Consider the following 19,487-nt stretch of genomic DNA (forward strand, 5'->3'; position numbering starts at 1 on the left):
CCAATTCATGGGTTATCCATCTTTCAAATCATTTACCTTTGTATCGAATCACTAGTCCAGAAAGGCAAAATGAATTCAGCTATTTTACATTTATAAGGGCGGCTATATAGCCGCATTTGATCAGCACGCATTCTTAAATCGGAGATTTACAAGTGTGGCTATTTGGCCACATTCGTAAATGTGATTTATAAATGCAACTATGGTAAATAGCCGCATTCTTATTTAATTATTTAAAAATAAATAAAACCCTAAGGCAGCAATAGCAGTGGCAGCAGCAACAATAGAGCAAATACGACATATCAATAACCCAAACAGCAGGCAATGAAGCAATGGTGACCTTCGTCAATACAAGAAAACAAATAGATAAGAGAAACGAAAAAATATATAAACCAATGGTGAAGAAGAAAGAGAACTCGAAACAAACTTACAATGACACAAAGAAGACAATGAAGGCTCGTAGAAAACGAGAGGAAGCACGAGAGCAGAAACAAAAGAGAAAATGAAGCGTCAGAGAACCCTTCGCCAATGCAAGAAAACAAATAAGTGAAAAGAAAAAAATTTATAAACCATTGGTGAAGAAGAAAGAGAGCGAATCAAAACGAACTTACAATGGTACGAGAACACAATGAAACTTGCAGAAGAAGAGAGGAATACCAGAGCAGAAACAAAGAGAAAACACGAAGCGCCAAAAAGAAAGAAAGTATGAAAGCGTAAGTGGCGCGCTTCAAAATTAGGCGCTTTGATTTACGAATGCGACTATTTATAATAGTCGCATTCGTAAATCATGCGCTTTGATTTAAGAATGCGGCTATTTAAATAGTCGCATTCGTAAATCATGCGCTTTAATTTAAGAATGCGGCTATTTAAATAGTCACATTCGTTAATCATGTGTTTTGATTTAAGAATGTGGCTATTACAAATAACCGCATTCATAAATGAAATTCATTTAAAAAATGTCACCGCATTTTGAATGATAGCGACTAACCCTAAAACTGCATTAAATAAATAGTTGTTGTTTATACATTTTGTGCTAGTGAATGTTGTAGTAGCTTCCTTGCTCATGAATACAAGTTCCTCCACTAGCACATTCTCATATCAATTGGCCTTTTCGAAAGCATGGAATTCGGCCTCATCCTTCAGTTAAACAACATATTTTCTACACATAGGTTATTACTTTGCCACCACACTTCAAATTTAAAGTGGGATTCTTGTAGTCCTGGCCACACCCTTCATATATATCCTTTAAGTCTTCCTCCAGTATGTCTTGGTAGGTACATTTACACCATGAATAACATAGTTCAATATACCTCTACTTAGACATATATCTTCCTTACCCAATTTATCCAAGAACATTCTGGTGTGGGGTTAGGGTTGGTAATGAGTATGAGTATGGACATAACTAATTGCTTTAGACTATTAGGCTTGAGAATATGAGACAATATTATATATAATTGTGCACTATGTAATAGTTGACAAAACTATAAATGCGGAGAGTGGCCCAAATAGGAGAACACATAGATATATATCAAATACTGAAAACAGATTTTAGTGACAAAGATAAAGGATTCAAAACATGTTTAGTGTTTAACAAATGTAGGAATATCAAGTTGAATTGAAACAATAATGGAACTTAAGAAAATATATGTTTACTATTTTTTAAGATCTGGTGCTGCAGCTGCATATTTGGTTTGTGTGAGGCAAGGTGGATAGAACCTATATCAGTTGAAGTAATATTTATCTTAATTTTCACCTCTGTAGCAGCGTGTGAATTGAGTCTGCAATATTAAGTTTTGGGGTTTTGTTATTCTATCATCTTTTTCCTTTAACGACCTTAATATACGTATAAAAAACACAATATATAATATAATATATCTATGCATTAAATTATCTTGTCTATATTCATAATAATATTGACTTATATAATATGTAGATAAAAAAAAATGACATATGTAATATTAACGGTTCACTTTTAGTGGCAGCCTCCTTTTGATGTTGTTGTTAGGTTGTACGTAGTAGTTATAATGTGTTAACTCTAAACTTCTAAATTTGACTCATATTTTCATTAAAAAAAATAAGTTATTATTGTTTCAAAAAATTATTCCACATATTTTTAGTGATATTGATATAATATTTATAAGATTTTTCACTAAAGTTGACAAAATAATCTCTTTTCTTTTTTTCTTGTTGTTGGTGAAAAATAAATTAAATTAATCTATAATACACTTAGGAACTATTTTCACGATAACTTTTGGCACATGTCACTTAAAAAAATCAAAATTCAAACACTTAAAGACTTACCCAAAAAACATTCACCAAATGCATTATGGAGATGGCACGTGACTTCTCCGTTTCTTCTTCATTCTCCATCCTCTCTCGTCTCTCACTTCATGTTCCACTCTGGTCTCTCTCCTCTCTCACTTCACGGTCTCTCTCCTCTCTCACTTCACGGTCTCTCTCTTCTAACCCTTCCGCTAGGGTTTCGTCGCCAAAATCTTGATTTTGTTTTTCTCTCTAAAGCTCACTCTCTATGTGTTTCTTCTCTGTTTTATACTTATTACTTTTGTGGGTTTTCGAAATTGTTTTCCTCAGTTGAATATATTTTGTATTACGATTTTAACTACACTTTACTCCTCCGATTTAGACCTCTTTTTCCAAAAATGTTATGTTTAGGTGGATCTCAGTTTTATAGTGTTTTTTAACCTTTTTCCATTTTCATGTTTATTTTTTCACTTTTGATATTTTTTGGGTTGTGACATTATTTTGTTGAGCTCAATATGGTTTACACATTGTTTTCCTTTTTTTTTCCTCGGCTTTCTAAAAATCTTGTGTTTAGGTTTTGGTTTGGTGGATCTTTGTTTTTTTTGGGTTTTTTTAACCATTTCCTTTTCTGACAAGATTTTATTTAGGTTATACTCCTTTAGGGTTTAGGCAGTACATTTGAATTTTGAAATCACGAAGATTTGTATTCATTCATTCTTTCACTATATATATATTTTTGTGGTTAGTTTTTTTTTTCTCTTGATATTGTGGTGCATTTTGGCATTTCATTTTGTTATATTGAATGTTTATGTGAGAATGTCTCACTTGCATAAACATGTAATACCATCAAATAAGTGAATCTTGAAAGAGAAAATTAGATGCTTATAGCAATGGTTGTTCGTTTGTGGTTTGAGGCCGATTTCAACAAACTGAAATTTCCATTTTACATGAAGTTGGTAATCCAAGATAATCCAAATTTAGTATTATTATTTTTTGTACACTATTTTAATATGTTTAATGCTTCATATTTTTGAAAGGAGATACAATTCATGTTTCTGTTAGGAGGACTCTTATTTATAAACTCCAGAACGACATTGTTGAGGAAAAGGTGTACTCTTTTCAATTTTTTAGTGTTGCCACTAATTCCGGTTGTTATATTTACAAAATTAGCTTTTAGTTTAGTACTAAGGTAACGTACTCTTTAGATAATGATTTGATTTCAACTTTAACACCTCACTACACTCCATTGTCTATGGTGTCTGTACCTGGGTTTGATACTAATTACTTAGTTGGTAAGATGAATGTATATGTTTTAAGCTCAATATAATTGTATCCACTTTTACTAAGTCATTCGTTTGTGCACATGTTATTGGACTTCTCACTAGTGCGGGCACTGAAAGAGAGCTTTAAAGAACAGGGAAAACAACAAAGTTGAATGTTATCTTCATTGAAGCTAATGGATAACATATTATTCTCCATGTTCACAAGTAAGTTTTTACATGGTAGGTATATATTTGACATGATTATAACTGCATGGTATATTTTTTTAAAGTGTAGATAAGGTTTGTTTCCAAAACTATTTGGACAACACAAAAATTGTGTACAACATGGAGTTCAAAAAAGAAAGAGAATTTAAACCAAGGTGATTTAAAAACATATTTATTTATTGAATACATTATTTTTATTATTATTATAGTTAATTTTTTTTATGTAATATGACCACATGTTTAAACTATGTTGGATGATTTAGTCTCTCTGTTCTCCTTCTCAAGGATTGAGTCAATTGTTCAATGAGGAAAACATAATATTATTCAAATAACCGCATTCGTAAATCAAGCGCTTTGATTTATTTACGAATGCGGTTATTTGAATAACCGCATTCGTAAATCAAGCGCTTTGATTTACGAATGCGGTTATTTGAATAACCGCATTCGTAAATCAAAATAATTTCAAAAATGCCACCGCGTTTTTTTCAAAAGCGGGTAGCGCAAAAGCCGCATTAAATAAAGCGTATCCTTTTCTTCTTTTTGCACTAGTGCTTTGTGCACTTCATTCCAATAAATACAATTCAAGGACTTAAAACATTGTAAAGAGGTATAATTAAAATAATAAATCAATTTAGTATATTTTGAGGTTATAATTATTTTTTTTTCTAGGAAACCACTTTTGTTGTTTTGGCAACCATAAAACATATTCTAGATGATGATGATTGGAAGCATATACATTATGCTTAAGCATTAAAGCAGTGTATATAGATTCCAAAATATTTTTTTCTGAGAAGTGTAACAAACATGTTATAAAGGTTCACCCAATGTGATCTTCTTTTCAATATTATATATTCATTATAGATAAATTTTGCAAATTGTAATATTAATTTTTCGTTTGTTTAATTTAAATTTTAGGTATAAATTAAAGGTTAGAGTTATTGATGATACAAATTCAACGACTTTTGTTCTTTTTTATGGAGATGCTACAACATTGATAAATAAAGATTTTGCTGAATTCATTGAATGTCATGACAAGGTCAAATTATAAGCATTTTGTTTACTATTGATGTATTCATATAATGTTTATGTATTCAATTATTAAACCATTCAATTGTTTATTTTTTAACCATTTAGAATTGCACTAGTACAAAATACTTCATTAATGACACCCTTTAAAGACGGTTTGGAGAAAACTGTCATAAAAAACGAAGCGGTGGCAATCTTGTAATTTTTTTGAATTTTTTTACACTTTTAACGACAGTTCGCCATAGAACCGTCGTTAAAAGTGGGAGCAGGCGATACAACGACGGTTCACTCCCAGAACTGTCGTTAAACCCACAGCCTTTAAAGACGGTTCTCTAAGAACCGTCGTTAAATCCTACACTAAATACATTCATTCTCCTATTCTGTCTCACACTCCCATTCCTTCTCACATTTTCCCGCTACTTTGCCAACAACCGCGCGACCGCCGTCTGCCGACCACCGACCGTCCAACTGTTGATTGTGTCTCACCGTCTGCGCCCCGCGGACTGCTGACCGTGCCCCGATCGACCGCACCACTATCGCGCGACCGCCCAACTGCGCCTACCGACCGCACCCTACCACCCGATCGCACGCAACCCTAAGACGGCCGACTCGCGCCACCACCCACCAGCCCGACCGACCCCTGCCGTGCGCGATCGACCAATCGCCCCTTGCCGTCTGCACGCGACGTTACCCTACCGCCCGACCGCGCGCAACCCTAAGACGGCCGACCCGCGCCACTGCCAACCGACCCCTGTCGTGTGCGACCGACTAACCGCACCCTACTTCCTGTCGCGCGCAACCCTAAGACGACCGATCGACCCCTGCCTCCACTTCTCGCGCCGACCCACGCCACCACCGACTGCACTTCCGTGACCACCGTCTTGCGACGCACACCTTGCCGCGACTGCTTGCCATGCCCTCCAGCTGCGACCGCCGATCCTTTTGAGGTTAGTATATTCTTATTTATTATCACCTATATTTTGAAAGTATTCGTTTTGAGTTAGATATTGATTCTTTATATTGAACGAACTTGTTCTGAGTCCGAAGGTGTCAGACCTTCGGCAATTTTGATTTAATTTTTAGTCATTATATATTGTTTTGAGATATTGAACGCATTGGTTCTGAGTCCGGAGGTATCCGACCTTCGACAATTTTTGATTTATTTTTTAATGGTTATATATTGTTTTGACATATTGAACGCACTGGTTCTGAGTCCGGAGGTGTCCGACCTTCGACAATTTTAATTTATTTTTTAATGATTACATATTGAAACTATTGGTTTTGAGTCCACAGTGGTTCTTAGTTTAACAGTTCTATGGATCAGAGTTGGATTAATACACCACGAATAAGTGATACTTACGAAAAAGGGGTGGAAGAATTCATACAATTTGCAGAACATAATGTCGTTAGTTGTAAGAATGGAGTAAGGATAAGGTGTCTTTGTATCAATTGTTTAAATGGAAGGATATTGAGTGTTTCCGAAATAAGAGAACATCTTTTGTGTGATGGATTTTTGAAAAGTTATACAACATGGACGTGGCATGGTGAATTGTTAGACTTGCCAAGTGTGCGCAGAGCTTCGAAGATGGTTCATTTCTCAATGGATGATAGATTAGAAGACATGATTCGTGATGTGGGAGCAGAATCTTTTGCTAATGCAGTTTTCGAAAATATGTCTAATGATGCAGAGACTCCTTTGTTTTAGGATTCTCTTGTTGAGCAATCAACACAAGGGACTTGTAATCCATGTGGTCGCAATGATATTCTTAATGTTGCTCTCGGACGACCTGAGCACCCTGGACGTGTTCGTGTAGCTGGATATGGGGTTGGGATTCGCTCATACTTTGGACCTTCATCACATAGCAAGGAACAATCGTCCAATCAATCGAGCCAAGAGTATTTACTACAATTACGTTAGCAGTTAAAGGCTGAGGTAACTCAAGAGCTTAAAGAAAGCTTCATGGAGGAGTTTAATGTGCGAATGGAAATGGAGTTTAAAAAGTGGTGGGAAGGTTTAGGACTCTCTCAGCAACCACCTACTATGGTAGAAGATGAACCAGCTCCGCCTACTATTAAGAAAGTCAACACTAAAGGGAGTTGTTCGGTGGTTGATCTATCAGGGGATGACTTTAGCTCAACTAGCCAATGCGAGTTATATATTGAGTGTAAATCTTTGACCCGATTCGTTGCCTTGGGTAAGTGTTATGAAGGGGTCACAATGTTACACAATGTGTCTCTTCCTTCTAATTTCATGAAGGTCACGGTGGAGAAGGTCCTTTATGGTGATCTTGCAGTTCCTGTGCCGACATTAGAGGTCACAATTGTAGAAGAGACATTACATACTTTCGTTGCCTGGCCTAGACATCTCGTCAAACCTATAGACTCTATGGTATATCTTTGCACTAATACTAATAGAATTATATATTAGATATATTACATTCTAACTAATTTAAGTATTTGTTTGTTTGTTGATGAGTAGCAAGAACCTAAGACAAAATTGCCTCTGTGAAAGAAGAAAATATTCTCCATTGATGATCTTGTGGCGGCATTGGTGGAAGTTGCTACAAAATTAGATACAACTATCTTAGAGGTTCCATGGGATGCAAAGTTTTTGGAAGGCATAGTAATCTACCGTTGTATGTTCACATCTCTGATTTGTTGGACCTTGCAGCCAGAGATCAAGAGATTAACGTAACAGTTATGCAATTATGGATGATGTAAGTTCAAATATTAAAATCTTTATACTTTTGATTTATTAAATATATTAGTACTAACTTATTGAAATTTAGGTATCTTTTTGGATTATGCTTTGATGAGGCGAAACACAATATATATGAGTTTTTAGACCCTAAAATCATTTAATCAATTGGAAACAAGAAGTCGGAAACACAAACATACATCACCACTGCCTTAAAGAATGGTGGAAAACACATTTATTTTGCTCCGTACATTCATGAGTAAATTCTTATTTATTAAATAAGTTTTAATAAATTATTGAAATAAGAGAAACTAATTAACTGATTTGTTATACAGGCGTCATTGACAACTATTGGTCATATCTGTTCAAGATCATACCGCTACATGGTTTTGCTCTTTGCATAAAAAACCTCCTACATATTTTAAAAACATTATAGATAGGTACGACAATTTCATTTAACATTTATTATTACTTATATAATATATAATGTTATATATTCTAACATGAAATCTTATTATTTTAGTGCTTACTCTGGATATAATATGTTATGTGGGAGGAGAACTTCAAACGCACAAAAACTCACTTTGATGTACCTTAAGGTATTTAAAGTATATTTGTTCACTCAATTTAATGTGTTTCACTCATTCATTTAATACATTTATTTTCACATGCAGTCCAACAGGCAACCTAGAAATTATAAGTGCGGTTATTATGTTATGCAGTGGATGTTGACTATTTTGCAAGCTGATATTAAGAAAGGTTGGGATCAGGTAATACCTCAATACAATAAACACTTTAAAATTTGAGATTTATTATTCATGCACTAATTCAAAAAATTTCAAATGTCACAATTGTTCAACGACCAACATCTGCTAGATTCAGAAGCATTGGAGTATGTGAGAACAACATGGTCAAAGTATTTTGTAACCATGTATAACACTCTAGGATAGATAAATCATTAGAATGACAAACTTTTTCATATATTAGCAAAACTTTTTTGTATAATGTTATAATTTGTTGTATGTAATTTTTATATTTAAATTATGATTTGAAATATTTTTATTTTCTGAAATTAAAAATTTTATGCAGGTTTGAGATTTATTAAAAAACAAATTTTTTTTCAAATAACTACATATAACGACGGTTCCACTTGGAACCATCTTTAAAAGACCTACTTACGACGACGGTGGGAACCATCTTTAAAAGTCCCTTAAATTTTTTTTAAAAAAAATTAGAAGTCACCTTTAACGACGGTTTCTACAGCCGTCGTTATAAGTCTTAGTTTTAACGACGGTTCCATTGTGAAAAACCCCACTTTTTAACGACGATTCTAGAACCGTCTTTAAATGTTGATTTTAACCGTTGTTAATCTACCTTTTTATACTAGTGGTGGTCTCTGGGTACCGAAAGATTTTGCTCAAATTATAAGCATTTTGTTTGTTATTGATGTATTCATATAATGTTTATGTATTCAATTATTAAACCATTCAATTGTTTATTTTTTAACCATTTAGAATCTGGGTACCGAAAGATTTTGTTGTGTTGCTTGATAAAGTGATTTTGTTTAAGATTAGTTGTCAAAATGACAAATCTTTCAGATTTGACAAAACTTTTCGAGTTAAGAAAGTTTGTGCAGATGATATTATAATACAAAAGTTCTCTAAAGGTGGTATGTATATTGCTTTGAACTCTGTTAAGTATATTGTGAAAGGAGTATGCAATATAAAAAATGGCAAGATCATGAGTATTCTGGTGCAGTTATGGAGGTATTATTAGAATCTTTTTATAATTTGTTTTGGATGTGTTGCTTAATTATTTAACTTTGTGTACTTACTTTTTTCAGGATTTTTTTAACAAATTTTCAAATGAATCAACTGATTTACAATCCCAGAACGTGGACTTAGGCACTGATAATGTGTTAACCAATGATGTTGCAGTGGTAGGGATTAAAAGAGATTTTTCTACACCTAGCCCTTCAGTAGATGATAATGTCCCTCAGTTTGACTATCAACTATATATTTTGGCATAATGGTAAGCTCTTAATTCAACACTTCTTACTTGACTTTTTTTTGTGTCTTTCTGAATACAATGTTCATCATTTTGGGATGTCGATGTAGCTTCATCCTTATAATATTCATCAATTATTTTAATCTATGGTATGGGTGGAAACAAATGAGGAATTTTTTATACCTAGTGTACATGATATTTTTTCCATGTTTCAATTGTGTGATCCTGCCTGTTGACCAGAACGCAAGAGCCTTGCCTCGTCAAAGGTATCTTCCTCTGGATCGGCTTTGCACCACGCTAGCTTCCGTCCTTCACACCTCGATTCACCTCAAGAACCTGCAAAAGACAGAGTGGCGCCGCTGCGGCTGATCGCGCTCCGACGCTCAAGTCAGTGACGAAACCACCAAAACTCTAAGAGAGAAAAGCTAGAAACTCTAGGAACCGTGCAAAAACTCTCTCAGCGTACTCAAGTATTCTCAAGCGTAAAGAAGTGTTCTAAACGCACGTACCTCAGAAGTTCGTTAGAATCCCTTATATACCTGTGCACTTTCTCTCTCTTGACAGTTACACCTCTGGACACGTGGCTCGCATCCAGCTGTACACGTGTCACCATCTGGAACGTCCTCTGCTTGAGCGTCACTTCTTACTCTTCAGGCTGTTTGACTAAGTTACCCATGCAAGGAGTAACTCGGCGTATAGCTGCCTTGGAGCGCGATCTCTTCTGTGTGGCGAGTACGGGTGATGGAGATCAAGCTCAAGAGAACATGGAGGCCAATCATCAAGCTCAAGAAGAGGTGGAGGCACAAATGGAGAACGCCCATGGAGGTCAAAATCCACCTCAAAGGATTACAAGAAGCATGTTCAAAGCTTTGGGAGCTAGAGGACATTTATTTTCTCTTTTTATAGTTTCTTTAGTTGAAGGTGCTTAGAGGGAAACTTTAGAAACCTCTTTTGTTATAGCATATTTTAGGCTTTAGTTAGGAGCTTTAGGGGGGTGTGTTAGTAGATAGGTGTAGAAGTAGAATAGGAGGTGCCAAAGTGAAGGAAGGAGTCACACCTTCCTCATGGCTTGAAATAGGCGCCGGTTTTAGCTAGCTTTGGGAGGGAAATTTGAATTGTTTTAGCTTGCATTTTCAGCACCTTAGGCTATAAATAGAGGTGCTCTCTTTGTAAAATTCAGATTGGAATTAATCTAAGAAAACTCTACTCAAATTTTGAGTGACCTTTGGAGAGCTTTTGGAGCCTTCTTCTCTAGTCTTATCTTGATGGATCATTGGAGTCCTCAAGTGGCGGCATCACTCTCATCTAGGAGCATTCCACACTTCTAGTGGCGAGATCATCCAACATTCTTCCATCTTCATGAGCACTCTCTTCTCCTTCCTTTCTTCTCTTTCAATTACTCTTGTTGTCTTGTGTTCTTGAGCATTTTTGGTTCGGCTGTTCTTAATTTTCCAGCACCTATGTTTTGTTCTTTGTCTTTTAATTTCATTTTGTTCGGTTGAAATGTGTTCTTATGCAATTCTGTTCGGTACTCCTTAATTCTTCCTCTTTGTTGATTCAATTTGACAATATTTGGTTCATCCAAATGAGTTTGGGATTTGGTACTAGTTATTGGTGAGTTCTTGTCTTAGAACCATGATCCAACTCTAAGAAAAGTGCCTCTATATTTTCCAGCTCAAGGTGATTCCTAAAAATGTCAAGAATCTTGTTCTATGTGGCTATTGGAATCACATCAACGGGTGTCACCATGCACACCTTCTTTGTGGTCTCGCCGACCGCCATCATGATCTGCTTCACTTGCTTCATCGTGTATGTTCTGGTAAGCTGTTCCCTTGCCTCAACCTCTGGCTAGGGAATGATCACCTGACAACTTCGTCCTTCGTACTCGTGCCCCTTGAAAGCCTTGAACAAGCTTTCCTGATCTTTCTCTGATCACTTGGTCGCTTAAGCTCGCATACGGCGACTACAACACAAGCCTGGTGACCGCCGGTTTAGAGATGCTAGAGATCGGAGCACGCCAACTTAACGACTGGCGACTACACGAACTCCCCGATGTGCTTCCCTTCTGCCAGCCAAGTGTTCCGCTTAACACGCCTATTTTATCTCTTGCTGCCACATCATCACTCCCGACTACCTGGTCGGTACATTGTGTATAACTAATTATTTTTCACAAATAGGACATGCATAATGGCTATTGACATTGAAACCATTGAAGTTACCATATATTGAAAAGTCATCTATGGTGAAAAATAACATCATATACAAACTAAAATTATCTTCACAATATGTATCAAACACATTCACTAATGTTTGCCAAAACATATTCAGATTATCAATTAAGGGACTAAGATATATGACTATGTTATTTCCCAGTTGTCGTGGGCTTGAAATCATAATACATAATGTTACATATTTTCTCTTCATGCATAACCAAGGAGGCAAATTGTAAATGACCAAAAAATATTGAACTATGTTCACTACTTAAGTGTCCATAAGGATCATTCCATTTGTAGCAAGTTCAATTCTAAACTTCCTTGACTTTGTTCCAAATTTTAGAATTATTTTATCAATCATCTTCCATTGTGGAGAATTAGCTAAATATTGAAGTAACTAGTTATGTTTCCCACCGTTTGTATCTGATCTCAGGTTTCTTACATCTTTTCTAAATAGTCTTATAAACCTAGGTTTTATTGCCAAGTAACATAATACTTTAATTAGCAGGGGTTCCTCTATTCTTCCTCAACATTACTTCCATTCGACTTCTTTTTTAGTCATGAAAACCCACATATTGAATACACCTTCAATGTTGCAAACAATTTTTTATATTGTACACAATTATTAGGACATACATGTAGCTTCTTGTACTACAATATCTTCTTAACTTCAGAGCTACAAATGAGTAACATGTTTCCTATTGGAAACACCTCCTTCAATAACTCAAAAAATTATTGAAACTTTTATTTTTTCCATAAATTTCTTTCTTTTAAACTGAATAATCTTATAATTCCTAAAAATTTCATAGATGTAGAGCATATTGGACAATATGGTTACTCCAAATAAAAATATACACATTAACTCTATAATGAGTATTATAAGTTCTTTTCCAACTTAACATGTCATTTCCTCGAAACGATCGTCCATATTTTCATCAACACTTTCTACTTACACCGCAGTGAGCATGTCTAATATTTTTCAATGTCATGTTCGTATTGTGTAACTCTTGATAATACCAAAGATAAATAGATGACCAAACATCTCTCTAATTTACTTATGCATGCATAATAATATGTTCCCTTAATATGTTTTCCATATTGGCAATCAATTTGCAAGAACTTGTCATCTTCATTTTCATACTATTGACTAATGTGATGTAATATAATTCTCATTTATGTAATCAAAGGTGAAACTCTACCCGTCCAGAAAAAAAATTTTCATAATTTATTAATATGTATAAATTAAGTCTATTAGCTTAATTTGATAAAACTTAAAGAATATTTTACATTGATCTCCAAAATATATGAAATGAAAGTGATGATAAACAATGCACTACAATTAAGTATGCAGATAGAGAACAGCACTAAATGTTTGAGCCAAAATTCTACCAAATTTATAATTAAACTCAATTTTATGTAAACTATAATTTTTTTTCTTTCGAACTATTAAAAATAACAATTTAATATTTGATACAAATGATTAAATATTAATCATTTGTGCTAAATTTCAAAGAAGATCCAAGGTCTCAATATGTATATGTGAATACAAAACCAAATATAAATACAATTACTAAAACTGTATAATTATGTAATCCTTATAATGTTAAATAATTTGAAACATTTTCTTCTATTTAGTCCCTATATTTTAAAAAATTCCAAATATTTACTATTAAGGTTTATTAAAATTTTAAACAATTTATTAAACTTTTATCTTATAAGTTAACAATACAAATAAATAAAGAATTATTTTCCTATAATTTCTCCACTGCTTAGTTTTTATAAATTTCTTACAATATAGTCTCTAAATTCTTATAAAATTAAATGACTAAAAATTAGTCACTTCTAATTAATAATATCTAGTTAGTCTCCATATTTTTAAACTATTTCAAACTTGTACTAATAAAGTATAAATTAAAATTTTAAATAACTTATAATACTTGTTTACATGGAAAAAATTAATTTAAATATCATAAATTAAATTTACAAAAATAAATAAATAAAAAAATTTCTTTCAATTTTAATATTTTCCAATATTTCAATATTAAAATTGAACAATCAATCGAGTTTCATCCATTCTTTATGTTTAGAATCTTCAAAATTAACTAAAAATTCAATTTGAATAACAAAATGAAGATATAGAATACCAACCTTAATCTACTTCATGAAGTCATTAGTGAAACATATGATATCTCATTTCCTTAATGAATTTTTTTCTTAATGCTACAATTCTTGATGCCATAATATCATCTCACTACACACCCATAAAGTTTAACATACCCGCGAGGGGCAACACACTTCTAAAAGGTGACATCCATTGATAGCAACATATTACACAAATATAAAAAAAAGTATATAACACCACACACACACATCACACCAATTATTCATCTTATCATTATCATCAATTCATATATCAACATGCATATTAAATAACATATATACTAACATATGTAATTAAAAATTTATTAAATATCACTCATCTTCATCATCACAACTAAGTGTCACTCAAGCAAACTTGATTCCAACAACTAAGGAAGATTTCTTCACTTGAGCAGTCTCCTACTACATGAATAAGATATCTCTAAAAAGTATAATTGGTTATGTCCTTTTCTCTCTCGAATTCCCTTTCCCCATTTAAGCGCTCATCGCTAGAGCTTTGCTCTCTCACATTATTGATGCCACTCAATTTCATCTTCCAAAACCATTAAGTACAACATTTCACCTCGATTGGTCGATTAGACTACTACTTAAGGAGTGACACATTGTTGCATGGTTTGGTATGTTCCATAAGTCATGTGCATGCTTATGATCATGCTTAATTGTCCTCTATGTCACTTGACAGACATACAATTTGCATGAGCATGGTTGCTCTACAAGAGAGAGTTGACTCAACCTCTCTCTTGATCAAGTTCTAAGCTCTCACTTGAGCCACATTTCTAGTAATTGAGCAATCACTACTAAAACACTGTATACGGTAGTGATTATTTTCGTATAAACTGGTGTTTATAAACGCCACAATATACGTGTGTGGCGGTTTCCCAAAATGCCATAGAACTGGCCATCACAAAATTTAATGCAACGGTCTTACACTACCCATCGCAACACCTGCCACTTTAACACTTTGTTTAAAGTGGGGGTTTTTTATATGTAAGTAGTGTTAGTCATAGTTGTCGCAATTTAATTCATTGAAAATGATTTCAACGTCATTATATAGGGTATAATGTGACATTTTTAACTGCCAGTATTATAATAAAATTGTTAAAATAATACGCCGATTTCAACTGACATAATTTTAATTCTAAATAAATGGAATTTAGCCACCATTTTTTATAATCTGGTTTGCATAATTAAACTAAACATAATATATTTTCATAATAAAAAATAAAATACTAATAAAATGAAATACTATATAAAGTTATAAGCATTCATTCATTGCATTGAAAATTAAAACACACATAATTATTCAAAAGTTGATACATAATTAAAAATTACAATACAAATAATTGTTCAAAAGTTGATACATAATTTAAAATTAAAACACACATAATTGTTCAAAAGTTGATACATAATTTAAAATTAAAACACACATAATTGTTCAAAAGTTGATACATAATTTAAAATTAAAACACACATAATTGTTCAAATGTTGATACATAATTTAAAATTAAAACACACATTGTTCATCCATAATTAGTTTTGCTTCTAATACTTGATCTTATTAATTGATTAGGTGATGGAGCACCACATCCAATATCTGATGCCTAAAATAAATAATTTAATGTTAGTGATTTTTCTAGTACAACTTTTATAACTTAAAAAATAAAAATAAAAAGATGTTCCTTTGGGATCAGGAACAAAACAAAAGTAGCGGAACAAACCCAACTTCCAAAACCCATCATCCCAAATGTACTAAAATTAACTTTTTAATAAAATTTTATATTTCATTTTACAAACAAAGTGGCTCAACAACAAACCCTTGGGAAGCCATGAAAATGGGAAAACTATAAATGCAGGCTTCATGAGAGGGAGGCAACACTAGGGAAAACATGTCGGGTAAAGAAAAACTCACATGAAATAGTTGAGTGCTTTCCTTACTCTTGAACCCCCTTCTCCATATAGTTCATTCCATTGTAAAATCTTAGTCATGTTTACTAATTCAGAAGAAACATTTGCACAAACCTGTTGATGAGCATATTTGAAGTCTTCCATGTTTAATGATCTGATGTCCCCACTACTACATAATGTTGGAACTAGTTGACCTTCTACTAGAGCAGCAACACATTCTTTTTTTTTTTTCCTTTTCTAATATCTCTTTAACAGGTCGATGTGTTGGATAACAAATAAATTCTTAAGATCACTTCTGGAATATCCATCTGTCATAGTAGCAACTACATCCAAATCAACATCAGGAGACAATTCCTCTTGGGCCAATATGACTTTCAATACTTTTGCTCTATTGGGAGCGTCTGGCAAATTTACCATCAATCTTCTTGGCATTCTCCTTATAACAGCTTCAACTAGGTCAAAAGGTTTGTTAGTAGCTGCCAGCACAAGAACTCTCTCTAATATTAACTAGAAGAGCTAATAAACAAAGGGAGATCACTGAATCAACATACATATGCGTAATCACAGTCAAAATTTGATGGTAGAGATACGAGCTTGATAACCAAAAAAGAGGCAAATGGAATTGAACTTCTTTCCCTTGTATGTGCCTTCTTTCTGTCAAAGGGAACAAGAAAACATTTTAAATGTCAAAGCAGCAGTGGATAATTTACCTTCAAGTCACTAAAAGTAATTAAAGCCAACTCTAGAATGCTTTTCAGACCATCAACAAAATGAAACTAATCAAGATAGTAATCATATAAAGTATGGCTCAAGATTATAGCAGTGAGTCTTGGCAGTTGCGATTGTGATAATGCCTACAAAGAACCCCAAACACATTTTGAAAGAAAACTCCCTTAAGAACCAAACAGCAGCATAAGCTCCCAAACAAACAATAAAACCAGCAACACAAAATAGGTGACAACAAGAAGGCAATCCTAGTGAGAAGAACAATAGTAAAAACTACCAAGAGATGAATCAAACAAGAAACTCACAAATTGAAAGTGGTCACCATGGGAGACTGACAAACTCAATGGGACTGGAGGCAAACACTTGAGAAGGACAATGCATGAAGCTCAGACTGTTGACAAGGACAACCACAATAAAAAATGTGTACACTTGTAAAGACTATAATGATCTTTGACATGTGAAACTTGCAGGGATGGTTCATGGGCACGATAAGTCAAATCAGACCATGATTTGGTGGTTATGATGAGAGTTGATTGTGGATGTAAAGGCTGCAAATAACAGGGATAATGACTAAAAGAAAAGGAGTGTTCAAAAAGTGTTGGATTTGCATTGATCAGAAAGATGGCCAATATAGTCCTTGTAAAGATTAGGTAACCCTGTCCTAAACATAAATTATAAGAAATATAATGTGCAATTAAGTACTCACTTGAACATTATTAGTCTCAGCTAACAATCTTTTTTATTTCTTTGGTAAAAACTAGCATAGCATCATACTTTTGGAAAAAATAAACTTTGAAACTAAAAGAAAAATTGTACATAATAATTGCAGAAAGTTCACTTTAATTTGTACAATTAGAACCAAACCAACCTTAGAAGTCATGCTTCCAAAGAGTTCAAATTTTGCCTTCCAAGTGAAAGATGGAAACTAAGATGCCAATCCATAGCCCATATCCAAATCCTCCACTCCACCAGCCCTTGAATGCAAAAGATGGAGGGAAATAATATTAGTGTAAGTTTAAAAAAATTAAACACACTTGTCAAAATATTAATACAACAAAACTAAAAGACAACTTCGACACTACACAATTGTAACATAAAATTAAATAATAAATATGATAGCCTAAAGAACATTAACAATGTGGAGATCAGATGATCAACTCATTAGCATGAATGGGAAATTTAAGAAAGTAAAGGTTTTTTAACACAAAATTTAAGTCTTTATAAAACTACAAAATATGTTCTACTTAAAGCAAACATACCAACCTGTTTCCCATCTTGTCGAAAGGGAGTCACTTCTCTAAATACGCAGTGGTTCCTAATGAAATCAAGAGTCAATTTGCAAATAGCCAACTATAAACCGTGTCAACCTTCAAAAGAAATATGAAAATGGAAAAATAATTCAAAATTTACTATGTTAAACTTGAGAATTAGTACTGAATAGTAAATTGAAATGCCAGGGATAAAAAAGAATAAGTAAGCATCATCATTATCTCAGAATAACTAACAAACAAGCAAATTGAGAAATGTGATACATAACATCCATTGATACTTCATCCAAAGGTCTAATAGTATTTTCAGAAAATACGCATGAAAAATGGTAATATCATTTTAACTTTTCATATGTAAATGATATAAACTTGTGATTTACATTAGATCTACTTGAGACCAGAGAAAAGTAGAGAGGAAAAATATTCTGAGATTATTATTGACTTGACACAAATACAGAGTGATACATGTACAAATAAATAGATACAAGGAACAAGAAAAAGAGGTAAGGTCATAAATCTACTAGAAATCAATGATATTTCCTATGATACAACAAACTAGTTTTTAAGATCTCCATTAAGAGTCACAGGTACACCAACCACCTGCAGAATCCAACTAATCAATAAATTGGAAATAATGAGTGTATTGGAAAAAGTGAATAAATGAGTGTATTATACATGAATTGCAACTCACAATTCACATGGTTCAAATAATAGCAACAACACAAACAGATCAGAACTGAGCATTAAATCACAAACTGACTATTCTTTTGGCAAGAATAAAGGCAAAGTAAATTTAACACAACCGCAAATTAAATTTAAAGGACATCTCTATTCTCCACAGCAAAGACATACATAATATTTGTTCACAATCACTTAAACGATAAAACATTGCTAGAGTGTTATCACAGTCAAGAAAAACATTTCACAAGCAATTGTGAATTCAAGTACAAGATTAACACTCATATTTTACACAAATCCTTAGAAACAACCAATTTATTGATACTAATCTTCATACTAAATATACGAATTCCATATGTACTTTGCAATTATTACCATGCATATGTACGATGTATATGAACACTCAACATGATTATTAATCCAACAATAACACAAATATTTGAATGATTAGATGTTAAGTCTCCTTACTTAAAGTGTGCCTACTTTGCAACTTTTCTTTTATATACTATCATAAACCCAACTGATTTACTACTACGCTCCAAGTATCATGCCTTACACAAAATAACATCTCTCCTTTATAAAGTGTCTAAGAGCATAAAAAAAAGAGATATGATCCTTGGTGAAGAATAAATACTTACTCAAATCAATGTTCTGATGGACTCAGTTTGATCTTTTCTACCTTCTCATATATGTAATCTGACAATACAGAAGAGTTATAATTATTCTCAAAACTAAAAGAGAGTTCAAAGAACTAGAATTTTAATGACATAATTTATAACGAAAAAAACCAATCTAAAACGAATTTTTAACGAATTTATACACACACACACACATATATATATATATATATATATATATATATATTCATGTCATCTCTCGAATTTAACCAATCTAAAACTTTAAGGAACACGTTTGCTTTGAATAATTAAGAGACTAACATCTACATGCAATTAACTTATGCTTATCTCTCCAATCCAATGATAACATACTACACAAAATATAAATCAGCATAACGGCATAAACTATATAAGGGATCAACATAAAAAAATCAACGGAAAAG

The 19,487-nt window shown here is 33.2% G+C and overlaps 1 long non-coding RNA gene across 2 annotated transcripts; it reads right to left on the reverse strand.

The window, feature by feature from the left end:
• Positions 1-15,464: 15,464 nt before the first annotated feature.
• Positions 15,465-19,125, reverse strand: LOC137836476 (uncharacterized). 2 transcript variants are annotated; one of them, XR_011085298.1, is made up of 5 exons: positions 19,066-19,125; positions 17,745-17,848; positions 17,350-17,455; positions 16,307-16,409; positions 15,465-16,207 (listed from the first exon to the last, which is right to left on the reverse strand). It is a non-coding gene; the product is annotated as an uncharacterized lncRNA (long non-coding RNA). The 2 variants fall into 2 exon arrangements; XR_011085299.1 differs by lacking the exons at positions 17,350-17,455; positions 17,745-17,848; positions 19,066-19,125 and adding an exon at positions 16,787-16,939 and having other exon boundaries at positions 15,468-16,207.
• Positions 19,126-19,487: the final 362 nt, after the last annotated feature.

This window comes from Phaseolus vulgaris, chromosome 4 (genome assembly GCF_000499845.2).
Source record: "Phaseolus vulgaris cultivar G19833 chromosome 4, P. vulgaris v2.0, whole genome shotgun sequence".
Classification (NCBI taxonomy): Eukaryota; Viridiplantae; Streptophyta; class Magnoliopsida; order Fabales; family Fabaceae; genus Phaseolus; species Phaseolus vulgaris.